Source organism: Acomys minous (genome assembly GCF_964271855.1).
Source record: "Acomys minous genome assembly, chromosome: 19".
In the NCBI taxonomy this organism is placed as follows: domain Eukaryota; kingdom Metazoa; phylum Chordata; class Mammalia; order Rodentia; family Muridae; genus Acomys; species Acomys minous.
This window is the reverse complement of record NC_140499.1, coordinates 9,778,016-9,794,201: the sequence shown is the minus strand read 5'-3', so window position 1 is coordinate 9,794,201 and position 16,186 is coordinate 9,778,016. Positions and strand designations below refer to the sequence as shown.

General features: G+C 45.3%; 1 long non-coding RNA gene across 1 annotated transcript; it reads right to left on the bottom strand.

Moving 5' to 3' along the window:
- Positions 1-2,668: 2,668 nt before the first annotated feature.
- LOC311590311 lies at positions 2,669-5,161 on the bottom strand. Its single transcript, XR_014776823.1, has 2 exons — positions 4,890-5,161; positions 2,669-3,018 (listed from the first exon to the last, which is right to left on the bottom strand). It is a non-coding gene; the product is annotated as an uncharacterized lncRNA (long non-coding RNA).
- Positions 5,162-16,186: the final 11,025 nt, after the last annotated feature.

Here is a 16,186-nt window from a genome sequence, read left to right as displayed (position 1 = left end):
AGTCAATATCTGTCATATCTCATCTCTATCAGTTTAAAACATCTATCTAAATCTAAAAACATCTTAACCCCTAAACAACTAAGCTTAATTGTAAAACTAAACTATCTGGTCTTCAACCTCATCAGCGACATGAGAAGGAATAAAATTAATTATCTGAGTAAAGAGGAAGTTCAGGTAAATAGCTTTCAAAAGAGAAATTGACAGAGACAGTTTGCTACCTGAACAGTCATCCAAAACTCTATAATGTTGGAGTATCGTCTTCAGCCTTCTGGCCCAATATATCTGTCAGACATATTTGTGAGGCAGGACTTACTTACCTTGTCTTGGCCATCAACTCTGCCTGCATCCAACTTTGCCCATTTTTTGGCAGAATTCTGTCTGTGGCCGAACAGAGGAAATTTTACTTAATGGCTGGTTTGCCATATTTGAAGCCATCTCCATTAGGAGGTTCTTCGATGCTCATCACTATCTTATATTTATTGATTATTATTTATTTTGAGACAGGATCTCACTATGCAGCCCTGGCTGACCTGTAACATGCTATGCATCACAGAGTGTGGGGATTAAAGGCATGCACCCACCACCTCACCCAGTACTATCTTATATTGCTAGGGTCCAGAATGTGCTGGAGAAAAGACCCCAGACTCAGATAGTATGCAAACAACAAAGAGTGTTTACCCTGCAGAAATCCAGCATGTTGTGGTCACTGCTCAGACACGATGGTGACACCAACCGCCCCCCCCCCCCAGCCTGGTGAGCTCATACTCTCATTTTACAAGCATTTACATTCCAAAGGGAATTAAGTAACCATTTAAACTAGAAAGCTGGGGCAAATTTAGTAAGCACGGGCAACTCTGACCAGGTCATGAGTTCACCATAAGGCAGAAGATTTCCAGACAGGCAGTATATGTTTCTTAACAAATTCTACCAGTAGTAAAAACCATTTTTAAATCTTCTCTTCCTCTGGCCAGGTCATGGCCGTCTCCTGTTGGCTGGCTACTCTTTTCAACATTTCCAGTGATTGTTGAACCCACCTCCAGGGAACGGAGGCCCAGGCCTGCTCTGAACTAACAGAAACTGAAGCCTGTGGCTAGACTTAATTAACCAGGCCTCTCAATACTTAAATGGACAGCGATGGTTTTGTGGGTACAGCCTTCTCGGAGTCTTCATCATACTTGCTAAAGAACAGTTACCCTCTGCAGAAAAATTCTCAAATAGCATCTTTGGCTTGAGGACCAGCAAGACTCGAGGGTGGAGACGGCCAAGTGGAGGAGGCAAGGCGTGCTTGAAGGCTGCAGCAGTCCATACCAAGCCTATGCCATAAAGGATGACAGCCTGGGAGGCAGCACCTTGGGCGTCTGTGGTCTCAGGTCAGAGTCTGGAGTTGCCAGTTCTGAATCCACATCTCCAGCAAGAGCCTCTTTCCTCTAGCAGCAGCCAAAGCACTTCACCCATTGCATCCTGTCCACCATGACCAGACTTCACACAGGACAAAACCACATAAGGAAAAAAAACAACGACAGAAATACAGGAAAAGAAACACTCTGCTCTTCTGACACCAGACCCTGAGTCAGCAGCTGAGTGCTTTCATTCCAACTTCTGTTTGAATGTATAAAGGAAATCAAGCCCCCTTCCTGGTGGCAACTTCATAAAGAAAATATGACTACCACACTCAAAGCACAGGTCAGTGGGAAAGCCAGCCTCTGACAGAGTGCCCTGAGGACTGGCTGGGACACAGGACCTGAGACAGCTTCTGACAGAGTGCCCTGAGGTTTGGCTGGGACACAGGACCTGAGACAGCTTCTGACAGAGTGCCCTGAGGTTTGGCTAGGACACAGGACCTGAGGCTCAAATAGCCCGGTTCTGTGGGTTTGGCTGCATCTCCAGAAGTTCACATGGTTCTGATCCCTTAGGCTTTGGCTTATAGCTCCCCATTGAGCCATCCTAGGGCTGGTGGGATGGCTCAGAGGGTATGAATTTCCTACTCAGCCCAAAGATCTGCGTTTCACCCTGAGATCCTGTGTTATGTAGAAAGAACTGACTTTCTCAAGTGTCTTCTGGCCAATACACATGAGATACGGCACACATGTGCATATGCACACACACAATAAATAAAACCATTAATGTAAATTAAAAGCATTTTTAAGGTCCCTGTCCCAAAATGGCATAACTTTTTTTTTTCTTTCTTTTTTTGTTTTTGTTTTTTTGTTTGTTTGAGACAGGGTTTCTCTATGTTATCTTGGCCGTCCTGGACTTGCTTTGTAGACCAGGCTGGCCTTGAACTCACAACAATCCACCTGCCTCTGCCTCCCAAATGCTGGAATTAAAGACATGAGCAACCATGCCTGGCAATGCAATAGATTTTAATAAAAATTAATTTTAATTAATATCTAAATATCTGTGTTTCCTCTCCTCCCCCATGCAAGAATTGAAATCTAATCCTAATGTAACAGTACCAAGAGACAAGATCTTGAGTGGGAGAGATGGTTCATCAGTTAAGAGCTTTGGCTGCTCTTCCAGAGGACCAAGACTCAATTCCCAGCACCCATAGGATGGCTCACAACCATCTGTAGCTCCAATTCCAAGTGATCCAATGCCTCCTTCTGGCACTGATGGCACCAGGCATGTGGTACACATATATACACACACGAGCAAAGCACCATACGTATAAAACAATAAAAAAATTTTAATGAGAAAGACAGAATCTTTATCAGGTAATTAATGAAGGCGGAGCCCTCATGAGCATAATAGGTGGCTGCGATGGTTTCAATGAGATGTCTGTAAGTCTTTGGCATTTGAATCCTTGGTTACCATTAGCAGACTTGTTTGGGAAGACTTAGGAAGTGTGTCCTTGGTGAAAGAAAGCTTTGAGGTTTCAAATGCCATGCGCTATTTCCAATGCACACTCTCTATTTCCTTTTTGTGGCTGGAGAGGTGCACTCCAAGCTGCTGCTCCAGCCTCCATGTCTGCTACCTCCATTCCAAAGTTATGGATTCGAAGCCTTTGGAGCCATAAGCCTAAAAAATAAATAAATAAATAAATAAATTAGCTGCTTTGGTCACAGCATTATATCACAGCAATAGAAAAGTGACGAATGTGCTGCCCTTCCGAGAGGAGCTAGTTCAGAAGAGTCTGCCCCTTCCACAGTGGCAGGTCCAGCCAGAACACACCTCGATCCGTAAGAGTAAACCAAGACCTCACAAGAGCAAGTCACACTGATCTGGGATTTTTTTTTATTTTTTATTTTTTTTCCAGACAATTGTTTCCCATTGCACCCTGTGTAGATTAAGACTAAGTTGAGGATGCCTAATTTAGAATACAGTTTTGGTATCTCTCTGTTGGCAGACATGTGCAGTCTCTTCCTGGGCTCATTTTAAGGTCTGTGAGAGGCTGAATTCAAGCACTATGTGTGAAGGAGGGGCTCCTGACCACCCAAGGCAGCCAGGGCAACAGATATTGTTACTTTTGTCAATAAAAGATGTAATCAATGATTGCTAGAAGCTACAGTCTCTGTTCCACCATTCTGGATGAGACAATACCCCTTTAAACTCTTTGCAGGGCCCTGTCTCATGGGTTAGACTGCTGACTTCAGAATTTTCGGGGACAGATTTGTCTCAAAGAGCAAGATGCAGTCACTAGGTAGGTAAAAATTGCCGAGGAAGAAAACAGGCTCAGCTCAAATCTGTGAAGCTTTAGGGAAAACAGATTTCTTTCTTTCTTTCTTTCTTTCTTTCTTTCTTTATATATTTTAGGGAAGCAACCACAGAAAGTTTTTATTTGTTCAAAGAAACCAGTGCTTTTTGCTGTAAAACAAGAAACAACCCCAACAACGTGATCCTTGTTGGAATGCCTGGTGTTTGTTCTGTTTCACAACAGTGAGCTCAGAAGCCTAAGTTGTCGAAGATGACCTTGAACTTCTGATCCCGTAGTTCCCACCAAGCCAGATACAGGAGGGATACAGCAGTGGCAAGCGTGGGAAGGCAGAGCAGAGCAGCAGCAAGAGGCAATGCGAGACAGGTCTCCGAGGGCCCATGCCTCACCAGGGCAGACCGTTGCAGCCATGGAAAACACGGTGGGGGTGCGCAGTGGGCGTCCACAGGAGGCTTGCTGGCTGGCTGCAGCGTCTGTCTGTCCCCCCACCCCCGCAACCCCCCTCCCGTCCCGTCTTGTCCCCTCTTCGCACCCCCCCACCTCCCCCACCCCCCCCACCCCACCCCACCCCCCACCCCCGCCGCAAAGCCGCTGCCAGAGGCAGTCAAGTCTTCTGAGCTACCATACTGGGTTGTGCACCGCGCAGCTTGGTCTAGCATTTCAAAGATGCGCTGTTTGAAAAACATTCGTCTCTCTGGCCAGTGCAATGTTAATTCCCAAAACCAACCCCGGGGAAGAAGGGCAGGAGCAGATCCCACTCTCAGGGAATTCCAGATGCACTGGGGAGGGAGCAAAGATTTGAAGGTCAGTTTCCACACACAGACCATCCAACTGGGTGCAGAGAGAGCTGCAGCATTTTCTCTACTCTCGCCAGGCAGGGGTTGCCTTCAGAAAGCCTCATGTGTCCTCCTCACTATTAGGGATGATTTATGCATCACCCCACCAAGTTCTTCCTAACAACACCATGCTAATAAACCTAATGTATATACATATAGCATATATATTAACACACACATATATGTGACTTTACTAAGCACCAATTACATATCAAATCCTTCATGTATTTGCATGTTAAGGCACACAACAACCTTTTGTCATAAGAAAAGAGCATGTATGTATTGGTGGTGGTCTTAACATGGTTTTGTTAAGTGAAAGTGTGCAGTTTTAAAGAGATATGCATGGCGTATTGAAATCCAACACACTTGTAAGTCCTAAATGTAGAGATATTTTTACTCACCCTAACGAAACAGTAGAAGAACAGCCAGGTATGGTGACACATATCTGTAATCCCGTCACTTGAAAGGATGAGCCTGGAGGACTGCCAAGAGTCTGAGACACTGAGACACTCTATAGCGTGTTCTAGGCCAGCCAGGACTGCATAGCAAGACCGACTTAGAACACAGAAGTTGCAGAGACACATAGCTAAGGAGCAATGCATGTGGTGCTGCTGAGAACTAACGTCATCGTAAGTTTAAACTAAAGGAGTCAGGTAACCAAACTCCACTTAGCTGTGTGTCTATGACCTGAGGTCCTGTTTTTAAAACCCACACTGTACAGACTACGCACAGCTGTTAAGGTGGGTGGTGTTGCCATAGCCCACCACTAGGGGGCAGCACCACACATCATTTCAGGTCTACCTTACTGCCAGTTAAGTTTTATCATGGCTCATTGGAGCCAAGATATTTTGGAAACGATTAGCAGAGCGAGAAGCTGTAGGAAAAACACAAATATCATGCCCAGCCAGTACAGATTTTAGATAAACAAGGAATTTTTTTTTACTATGCCTCACGATTGCATGTAATCTATCAAACAATTTTAATTTTGAGTTGGCCAGGGGAATAAGGAGGAACCTCTGTATCTATCGTGCGAGCAAACACAGAACATCTTATACAAAGTCAACCCCAATAATCACAACTAAACTATTTCAGAGACTTGGGACCTGGAGGACTAATAACACTAACAGCAAGAAGCAGAGCCAGCATTTGAACTCAGAACGCCCACTCTACGTATATGTGTATGTGATTTCTGTGTCTCTCTGGTTTTATTCTTAGATTTATTTGATTTTATTGTTTGATATGTACGGGTGTCCTGTCTGCATGTGCGTTTGTGTACCACATGTGTGCCTGGTGCCCGTGGCAGCACGCATGGTCATCAGACTCTGGCCCTTTACAAGAACAACGGATGCTCTGGCCAACCAAGCCAGCACTCTGGGCCTTCTCTCACCAGTTTTTAGGGGCTTGTGTTGTTGTTCTGTTTCATTCTGGGTACAACTTATAATCATACTTATAAGTTCCAGCCTTACCAAAGTTTTCTTTCTTTCCTTCCTTCCTTCCTTCCTTTCCTTCTTTCCTTTCTTCCTTTCCTTCCTCCCTTTCCTCCTTCCTTTAGTTCCTTTTCTCCTTCCTTCCTTCCTTCCCCTCAAGCTCCTGTTCTGCCCATCTTTCCCTTTACTGTCAAGTAATCTGGAAGGATTATTTGTGTTTACCAGCCCAACCTCTGAACCACAAAGGTCAGTTTGCTCTTTGCCCTCCGGTTGCCACAATCACGTATCCAAATAGTTTCTTAAAAGCCATTAACAGTGACCTCTGAACTAACAGATCTAAATTTTTCTTTTCAGTCTAATAAACACATGGGCACCACAGGCCCCTGAGGCAGCACTGTTGGAAGACCTGGTTCAAATCCCAAGTGTGTCAGATAGACACAGCTTCCCTCACTTCCCTCAGACTTGGCTTTCTCACCTACAGAGCAGACACATCGCATGCCTGACCTGTTTCCCTGGACCAGAGCAATTTAACCTTCCTGGGGAACCCCAGGGTTAGGGAATCTGAGAGACACTGGGTAAATATTTGTTCGGTGAAAAAAAAATTTAGATTGTCTTCACAGGTCCTTAGTCACCAGCATGTTATGTATTTATCAAAAACACCCAAACAAGGGGCTCCTTATGAGTGGCCCTTGGCACCTCAGCACAGTGGGCAGTTCAACTTTGCTCAGTCTGTTGCCTCTTTCTACAAAACATCTCTTATGTCACACTCGTGTGTAAAACAGAGGGGCCTGTGCTCAGTGGAGTCTCTTTTCTGGTGGCTTCTCTCTGGGCAAAGCTGGAAGGTCTCAGGGTAAGTTGGGGAGCTCAGCGGTGTTTCCTTGGTCATTCTCTTGAACATTGAACCTAATTGTTGTTTTCTTCTGTTGCCCATGGGGAAGCACTGGAATCCGTGGGTAACAGGACATACAGTCCAAGGGAGCAAGATGACAAGCTGCCGAGCTCAAAGCGCCGCTGCATGAAGGAGACAAATGAAGAAGAAAGGACTTCAGAGGCAGAAGGCACCTATTGACAACAAGCACCCCAGAGATCCAGAGACTGGGATGCTGGCATGGTGGATGGATGGCTCCAAGGATCGGAGTAGGCTTTTGTTTTATTTTATTGCATTTATTTATTTTGGGGAAGGGGACCTTCTGCGCGCCACAGGACATATGCAGAAATCAAAGGACAATGTGTGGGAGTTAGTCCTCTGTCCTTCCACCATGTGGGCCCTGAGGATCAAATTCAGGTCACCAGGTCATCAAAAGCAAGAGTCTATGCCTGCTGAGCCATCTCGCGGGCCCCAAGAGTGTTGGGGTGGATCTTAAAATATAAATGTGACCAGCCAGGTGAGTGGATGTGATGGAAGAAAGCGAAGGGAAGATGGTGGCACAAAGAAGGGTGTTTCTGGGTCCATTTTACTTGAGGAGAACAGAACAAGTCAGGAAATTACAAGTAAATTAAGCGGTTGGAAGTACAGGAGGAATGCGTGGGAGTTGGGAGGTCCAGGGAAGGGCAGAAGTCCTAAGAGCTAGCTGGGATTCTGTGGGATGTGTACGTCTCAGAATGCAGACTTTCTCTCCAAGGCAAGAGAGACTCAGCGAGGGATTTTAAGCAGGCAGTGTGAGGGCAGGTTGGCAGGAGAGCAACCAGAAGGAGCAGGAAGGAGTGAGGAAGTGTGCCAGCTGGTCAAGCAAGGGGCCAAGGGACCTAGGAGGGCAACGGAGCTCAGGTAGGAGAGCCAGGTGGGACAGGGAGCTCTGCAAAGAGGCTGCGTGTGACTTGGATGGTCAGTGTTGCAGTGATGACCTCGGATCGCAGTTTCTGCTACTCAGCACAAGCTTGAGAAGCAACATGAACGAGCTTCTGATAGGCAGTCTCCCTTTCAAAGGAGCACACTGTCTCTTTCTTAAGAAAAATGTTTAGTTGGGCGTGGTGGCGCACGCCTTTAATCCCAGCACTCAGGAGGCAGAGGCAGGGAGATCACTGTGAGTTTGAGGCCAGCCTGGTCTACAAAGCAAGACCAGGACAGCCAAGGCTACACAGAGAAACCTTGTCTTGAAAACCCAAGGGGGAAAAAAAAGAAGAAGAAGAAGAAATGTTTAAAGTACATGTAACTTACATACTGGTAAGACAATTGTGTTAGGTATTTGATACCAAACAATCCTATGGAAGTAGGGTAGCTCAAAAACAAAAGCAAAACAAAGCGAAACCCACTCTCCTGAGCTGATAATTACTAATGGTAGGTGGCCACAAGAATGCTATACTATTTGTACATGTTTGTATGTAAGTGTAAAATGATTTGAGCATATTTATTATCTCTCTTCTCTACCCCGCCCAAAGAAAACAAAAGGTGAGTGTGGCAGTGTGTACCTGTAATCTCAGACTTGGGGAGCCAGAGAGAGGAAGAGCAGAGTTCAAGGTCTTCTGCAGCTGCATTACTAGTTCAAGGCCAGCCTACACTACCTGAGACCGAATCTTTTTTTGTATTTCCTTTTGTTTTAATTTCAAACATAGTCTTTACTTTTTAAATCTTTTTGGCCTCCTGGATAGCTGCACCGGAAGCAACAGCTTCACAAAGTTAATGCTTGCTTTTGGTTCTTTCCCACGGAAACAGTTACTCAGAAGCTTATGGATCTTGGGGATTCTGGGAGAACCACCTACCAGGGCAACATCATGCATCCGTGACTTGTCTAGTTTGTCGTCTTTAAGGCCTTTTCTACAGGGTCCACAGTGCCATGGAACAGGCCAGCATTCTATTCTCATCCAGCATGGGTAATGGAGGTATTGAAGTCCATTCCCAACAGGGTGTGGTGGCGCACACCTTTAATACCAGCACTCGGGAGGCAGAGGCAGGCAGATCGCTGTGAGTTCGAGGCCAGCCTGGTCTACAAAATGAGTCCAGGACAGCCAAGGCTAACACAGAGAGACCCTGTCTCGAAAAACCAACCAACCAAACAAACAAAAACAGTCAGTTCCCTCACAGACAGAATCAATCTCAATTCTGGCCTGGGTGCTGGAGGAGAGGGGTGCACTTAGCCCATGCACAAGCAGTGTGCAGCGATGGGCAGCTCTCTGGTCTCACTGATTTCTTTCTTGTGCTTCTGTTTAAACTCAGCAATATGGGCCTGGAGAGATGGCTCAGAGGTTAAGAGCACTGCCTGCTCTTCCAAAGGTCCTGAGTTCAATTCCCAGCAACCACATGGTGACTCACAACCATCTGTATTAAAATCTGGTGCCCTCTTCTGGCTTGCAAGTGTACATTCAGACAAAGCATTGTATATATAATAAATAAATAAATCTTTAATAATAAAATAATAAAATAAACTCAGCAATAACATGGTTGACCTTTCAGTTATCAAAGTCTTCTCCACCCAATATGTCTCCATCTGTAGATTTGGCCTCAAAAGTTCCCGCCTTAATCCTGAGGACTGACACATCAAATGAAACATCAGCACAGTCCTTTCAGCTCCCACCTTCCTGTCTACGCCGCCGTAAGCAAGAGCAGCAGCAGGTGGCTCACTGGTCATTGTAAGTACACTGGGGCCAGCACTAGTTCCAGCTTCTTCGGTCTGTCACTGAGAGTCACTGAAGTGGGCTGGCGTAGTGACCACAGCACTGGTCATAGGCTTCCCAAGATAAGTTTGTGTGACTTCTCCTATCTATATGGTCTTTGTCAGAACCATAACAGACACCTCCTCTGGGTAGACACAATTGTCTCCCCTTTGTTTTCTACTTGGACCATGGGCCCACTTGCATCATTCACCATCACAAAGAGCCAGGGCTTCATATCAGACTGAACGACAGACAGCATCATCGAACCTACGTCCCATCAGACATGTGGCATAACAAACTGTGTTGGCGGGGCTCACTGAAACCTTATGTTTTCATGGCACCCTCAGTTAAACATTCTGGATCAGTGAAAAACAAACACACCTGGTGTGGCTGGAAGACACCCTCGCAGGAGTATGTGGCGCCATGATCAACAGCAACTGCGGGTCCCTCAGACATGCTCCTTACACCTGGGCCAGCTCTGCTGTCAGTGACACCATACAAATCCCCAGAAGCTGCCACCATATTTAATGAGCCCTGACAATGTTTGAAAGCTACATACAGCATGGCTTGGAAGAGGGGTATAGCGACATTTATTCTCACTTATTGTAATCCTGGTTCTAGGGGCTGAAATGCATTGAAACAAGGAATGGGAAGGACAGGCCAAGGCGTCACCGAAACACACCTCAAATGGAGAGTCCTGGGAACAAGGGGAGGATCTGTGTGGTCACAACCATGTGAGCTGCCTCTCCTACTGGTTTCCAAAGTGTCTTCTCGCACCCAGCCTTAGCATGTCTGTCCTGGATTCTCAAGCAATCTGGAGTTGCTTTCATCTTGAGCCTCCCTTGGCTTGCTCTGGTCTTTCTATGCCGCATCTGAAAATAAAGTTGCATTTGCTTCTTTGTTGCTAACAGAACAATGACTGTCATAGAGAAGGCATTTGATAAATGTTTGCTGATGCCTCAGTGGTTAGGGACATCTATTAATCTCATAGAGGACCAGGTTCAGTTCCCAGCACCCTCACAATGGTTCACAACCACGTGTAACTCCAGTTTTGGGGGATCTGATGACCTTTTTTGTTTGTTTGTTTGTTTGTTTGTTTGTTGTTTTTAGGTTTTAGACAGCCTTGGCTGCCCTGGAGTCGATTTGTAGACCAGGCTGGCTTTGAACTCACAGCAATCCGCCTGCCTCTGCCTCCTGAGTGCTGGGATTAAAGGCGTGCGCCACCACGCCCGGCTTCTGATGACCTTTTATAGCCTCCGTGGGTACCACATACACAGTGAACATATAGACACATACACAAGAGTAAGAGACTTACACACAAAAATAACCTTTAAAAATGAAAGAGAAATGTTTGCTGGCTGACTGAGCATAAGCCTATGCCTTCACAACAAAATGGAAAGGCCTGAAAAAAAATAATCAGATCAGGGTGTAGTGATGGGTACCTGTAGCCATCGCTTAAACACAAGAGTCTGGGGTAAGTCTGAGCTCCATTGTTAAGACCCTATCTCAAAAAAGTCCACCTGTGAAAAGAATGTCTGCAGGAGCTAGGAGATAGGGCTGGGGAAAGACAGCTTTCAGCCAGGTGCTCACTGCAGCTGTTGACACATACTCCGGGCAGGCAGTAAGAACAGGCCCACCCAGGCATGGGGCAGGCAGATGAAGGAGGCGCTGAGGGACTCTCTCACTCGCTGCTGAACCATTTGCTATTAATAGATACAGGAAGAGGGTGAGTTATTGCTTTCCTGTGTGTATCCACTGGTGACCTCACCAGGCTCCAGTGGACACTTCTGATCTGAAAGTCACACAGACAGACCCGACTAAACTAAATGGGCCACAAACCAAATCAAAAGTCATGAATCTGGGACAGGAACTGAAAGGGAAGGGAGTTATCTTTAGGATGTGAAAGAAAGAAATAAGGGTAATCAGAATGCATTATATACTTGTATAACATCTCCAAGTAATAAAATTAACTTCTAAAAAGGAAAAGCACATTTCTCTCTTCTCTCTTCTTCTTCTTCTTCTTCTTCTTCTTCTTCTTCTTCTTCTTCTTTCTCTCTCTCTCTCTCTCTCTCTCTCTCTCTCTCTCTCTCTCTGTTTTTCAAGACAGAATTTCTCTGTAGTGTAGCTCTGGGTGTCCTGGAACTCACCAAGTAGACTAGACTGGCCTTGAACTCAAAGATCCACCTGCCTCTGCCTCACAAGTGCTGAAATTAAAGTCCTGCACTGCCACCACCCTTATCATTTATGTGTTATTGTTGTTGTTGGTGGTGGTGGTGGTGATGGTGATGATGATGATGTTTTCAAGACAGGGATTCTCTGTGTAGCCCTGGCTGTCCTGGAATTCACTCTGTTGGCTGGCCTCAAACTCACAGCAATCCACTTGCCTCTGCCTCCTGAGTGCTGGGATTAAAGGCGTGCTCCACCACTGCTCTGCTCATTTGTGTCTTAATGAAAAGAAATTAGGGATCTTTTGTGGACCTTCTGTAGTGTTATACCATCTTTCATAATATAAAAGGCAAACTAAAGCATTTAAGTCAAGGAATAAGTACATACCACAGAAACTAATGTGAGTGTTATTTTAACTCACAAGATCTCTAGCAAAGAAAATTATTCTTAAAAAAATAAGAAATATCAGAAGCTGGAGAGATGGTTAAAAGTACTGGCTGCTCTTGCAGAGGACCTCTTCTGTCTGTGGGCACCAGGTATGCTCCTGTGCATACACACACAGTCAGGCAATATACACAGGAGAATAAATAAGAATACTGAACAACCAGTAGTCAAACCAGCCAGTGTCCATGCTGGACACTTTCTGGGGTGTGTTCCTGGGCTGGGGGTCAGTTTTAAGGTAAATTTTCTCTTTTCTGCTTTCAGCCTTAGAGGACCTGAGTTTTGGGCCTCTGAGGAATTTGTTGCAAATAAGCTCTGGGGTTAGCTTCTCACCTGACCGGTGTTTCTTCCTCATTCCACTAACGGCCAAGCTGAGTGTGGCCTTTCTCAACAGGACAGCTTCCAGAGGCTTCTGTTTCCAAGGATTCCTGAGAAGAACCAGACCATCAATCCTGCAAAACATATCTTCCTTCTCTCAACCTTTTCTGTTTTCATTGTTGTTAATAATTAATATACAAATAGGAATGATATTTGACCCAGAATCCAGGAACCAACAGATGGGTATCAAATACAAAGCAGATTTGAGTGTGAGGCTCTGCCCCACTGTATTGACTGACACATAGATCATTGAACGCTTTGGCTAGGGAATCAAGTGTGTCGATACATTTTCTTTTAGCAGTTTTTTTATTATATTTCTCTTTTTACATATACATTTATATTGTTACACACATATGTAATAAACTACATATAACAACAAGAACCACAAAACAATCAGGAATTATATAAATGTTACATTCATAGTGTTTTGACTATTTGTATTTGGCAACCTTGAGGAAAACATCTTTCCTATCTTGGTGAGTCTAAAATTCTGAATGATGATCAATATCTATCATATCTCATCTCTATCAACTTAAAACATCTATCTAGACATAAAAACATCTTAATCCCTAAACAACTAAGCTTAACTGTAAGACGAAACTATCTGGTCTTTGACCCCATCAGAGATTTGAGAAGGAATAAAACATTTTAAATGACTGTTCTGATTACAGTTTCCTCGTAAAAAGAACCACTGGTGCGGAAGGGTTTCCTGTCCCTCTAAACAGGACTGGCCTTTCGCAAAGCTGACCCAGAGGTGGCCTCACCGCCTTGTATCCCTTTGCCATATTCCTGCTTTCTCCGGTCCTCTCCGGCACCAACCGCCTCTTTAAAAACATGCTGGCACTAATGAATTAATTCAGTACTTGAGTCTTAAAAAAAATGTCATTAGACAATTACTGTTCTAGACTAAAGAGGTTCAGTGATGAACAAGATGAAGCGCTTCTTTGGTGGACTCTAGCCCTTCCCCATCACCGGGCCAGGCTATGAGGGAGGGGAGGGAGACACCTCCTCCTCCCCCCTTCCCCTCCCCCTCCCCACCCCCCACCCCTCCCCCACCCCGTTCTCCCGGGAATTTAGCCTTCCTTAGAGACTGCTTCTGCACAGGGAGAGCAGCAGTGTCAGGAGTTAACTACAGAAAGCAGTAAAGCGGGGGGGGGGGGGGGGGGGGGGGGGGGGGGAACACCACACTGTCAGGTGAATACGGAGTTGAGACATGAACCTGAAAAGAAGAAAAAATCAAATAAGCTTGTATTTGTTTCTATTTCTTCAAAACGTTGATCTCTCTCCCTCCCTCCCTCCCTCTTCCCTCCTCTTCCCCTTCCTGAGGGCTGTGATTAAAGATGTGCATCACCACACCTGGCTCTGCTTACATTTTACGTTGGAGCACCCTTTAGCCCCGATATAGCCGGAAACAGAAATAGAACCAGACAATTGCGGCACTCCACCCCCACCCGCAGCTCACCAGAGGCTCATGGGTTGGGTAAAAAAGAGAAGGACTTTTACAGAGACTGGTTCCTAAATCCAGCCATAACCTGCAGCCCCGCTACCACCGTCTCCCTATCCACAATCTTCCTGTAGTGCTTTTCTAGTGCCAACCCAAGACTTACCTCTAGGCTTATCTTTTCATGTTTGGAAGACATAGCAGGGCTGTTATTTGGAGAGCTGGCGCACAAAATGGTTTCAAGGCTGGTTTGTTTGTTTGTTTGTTTGTTTGTTTGTTCGTTCCTAAACACACGGACTCCAACTCCCTAGGTCTTCAGGAAAAAACAAATCATCAGATGGTATATCACAGTATACATTTAATCAGCTGGAACCCCGCCCGTTAACCAGCCTTGTCAGATGGTGTGTCCTCACAGGCGTTTGACTAACCGCGACCCCACCCAGGCTGTCTGCAGGGTGGAGGCTCACCTGCGAGCGGAGGGCCAGGGAAGCCCAGAGACAGGAAGAGGAAATCAAAGGGCAGAAGAGCTAGATTAGCCAACAGCTGGAAGGCCATCTTGGAGTGGAGGATGGCGGCTCATGAGCCCACAGAAGAGACTGCACAGCTAAGGGCAAGCAAGTGCATGCTTCTTTGCATGGTCTTTTGAGCAGGACGTTGCTAGACTCACACACGGAAAACGATTTTTTTGTGGGTTTTTTATTTCCTTCCAAAATGTGTCTGGGAAAACTAAGGGCTGTGTTTTCACTTTCAACTTGACAGTGTGGTTTCAGCAGTTACCTTTAACATTTCATACGTTATTGGTAGGTTAAGATTATTTTCCATGAAATCCCAAGAAGAATTCAAATTGATGTATTTCTCTTGTGTAAGCTGTTTTTAATTTACTACTTTTGAATAGGCGAGGGGTAATTTTCTTTGTTGTCACTATATTTGGACTTACCATACTTTGGGTTTTTGTTTGTTTGTTTTGCTTTGATTTGCTTTTTTTTTTTGTGAATGCTTCTCAGGGCTTGTTTCAGATCCGGTATTACAACAAGAATTGTGTTTTCGGGCTGGAGAGATGGCTCAGTGGTTAAGAGCGCCGCCTGCTCTTCCAAAGGTCCTGAGTTCAATTCCCAGCAACCACAGGGTGGTTCACAACCTTGTGTAACACAACATGATACCCTCTTCTGGCCTGTGGGTATGCATGCAGGTAGAACACTGTATACATAATAATAATAATAAATAAATAAATCTTTTTAAAAAACAAAGAATTGTGTTTTCATTGTTGTTTATCAAAGAGAGATGCGTTTTCTCCATCTTCAAAACATAGACCATTAAAAGGAAAGGCGACCTTGTTGCATGTAAACACATGGTGAACAAGAAGTAAGCCAGTCACCGTACAACAGAAGCTTTACATGACAACTTACATCAAGTTTCTAAAATGGTCAGATTCGTACAAACAGGAGGGGGGCTGCTTGCCAGGAACCCAGTAGCAGGGACGTGATGAAGAGCATGAGGAAGATGTGGAGCTCGGGTCTGCCAAATGGGGCAAGAAGAAGGCTCTGGCCATCTGCTGCAGCACAGCCTGACGTACTCTTAGAGGAGGCACGGCGACCCAGCAGGCTGTGTTTTTACTCTCCATCCATCACTTGGCAGACATGTTGGCTCTCATGAACGGAACAGAGGTGAACATGGATGAACAAGCATCTCTATGGCAGGACATAGACGCCCTTGGGTATATGCTGAGGAGTGGTACAGCCTGGGATACATAAGGTAGCTCCATTTCTAGCTTTGCGAGAACTCCGCCAACGGTGAATTAGGTTTCCCTTTCCACGTGCCCACGCCAGTGTTTGTGTCATTTGTTTTCTGACTGGGGTAAATGAAGTCTCAAAGTTCTTTTTGCTTGTTTGTTTGTTGTTTTTTGTTCTGTTTTTTGGGGGAGGGGGGTTTGTTTTGTTTTTCTTTTCTTTTTTTTTTTTTAGACATGGTTTAGCACTGGCTGTCCTGGAACTCACTCTGTAGACCAGAATGTACACACAGAGATCTGCCTGCTTCTGCCTCTCAAGTGCTGGGATTAAAGGCGTGAGCCACCATGCCTGCCTCAAAGTAGTTTTGATATGCGTTTTTCCTGATAGCTAACAATGCTGAACATTTTAAGGACTATCTCTTAGCCATTTGTAATCCTTCATTTGCACTCTTGCTAGTCAGGGTCTTAGCTCGCTTTTGAAATGGCTGCTTGCTTTTCCTGATGTTTAGTTTCATACAATGGGATTTT